The sequence below is a fragment of the Callorhinus ursinus genome, unplaced genomic scaffold (assembly GCF_003265705.2).
Source record: "Callorhinus ursinus isolate GAN/ISIS: 27379988/994484 unplaced genomic scaffold, GSC_fseal_2.0 scaffold1229, whole genome shotgun sequence".
In the NCBI taxonomy this organism is placed as follows: Eukaryota; Metazoa; Chordata; class Mammalia; order Carnivora; family Otariidae; genus Callorhinus; species Callorhinus ursinus.
In genome coordinates, this window is record NW_027398284.1 from 1 (window position 1) to 950 (window position 950).

The following is a 950-nucleotide window of genomic DNA, read 5'->3' on the forward strand; positions in this document are numbered from 1 at the left end:
TCAGCTCTCCCGCGGCTCCTCCTACACCTGCCCTTAATCACCCCTTCCCCCTGCAAGGTAAGGTCACGTGAGGAGAGCAGGGCAGGGGCGTGATCCTTCTCGCAGGAGCTTGTCTTACAGAGGAAAGGGATTATAGCGAGTGGAAATTCCTTCTACTTCCCGCCAGTACGTGAACAGTACTATGCGTACTGGTATTTATTTTTTCTCCCTTTGACCTGTTGTGATGAAGAATGGTTCCTTCTCCTGTTGAAGGATAATTCTTCCACCGCTTTGGCCTAACACTGCTGTTTAGAGACCTTGGCAGCAGGACCACCCCCTGCCCTCTCTCTTCCTGACCCTCCCTCACGGGCTGTCTCCTCCACTGCTGTCCACAGCTCCAGTGTCTCAGACATTCCTTTCGCAGTTTTAGGTTAGTTGAATATTTAGAATTCTGTTTTACTTAATCTGTTAGCTTTTTAGCTATACCTCTTCGCAGTTGCTAGAGATCATATGATGCATTTAACTAAAAGTGTGCTGTGGAAAGTTAAAATTGTGTCACTTGACATAAAATGTAAGAACCTTGTCATTGGATGGGTCCATTTCCCCTGCCTGTCCTTTATGCTGAAAGCGTATTGTGCCCTTTCTGTACGCATGTACGTTTATATGCACTGTGTCTGCATATGAACTGTTCCGATGTTTTATCTGTATTTTAAGGAAACATTAAGTGGACAAACAGGACTTATTATTTTTGTTCCTCACCATTCCTTCCTAAAGACTGAATTTGTACTGGATACTATTTCCCTTCAGCCTAAGGAATTTCTGTTAACATTTCTTGTAGTGTATATCTGCTTATAGTGAATTCTCATTCTTATTTATCTGAAAATATCTTTATTTCACTTGTTTTTGTGAAGGATATTTTTGCTCAATATTGAATTCTTGGATGACAGATATTCCGCCCCCCCCCGTAGCAC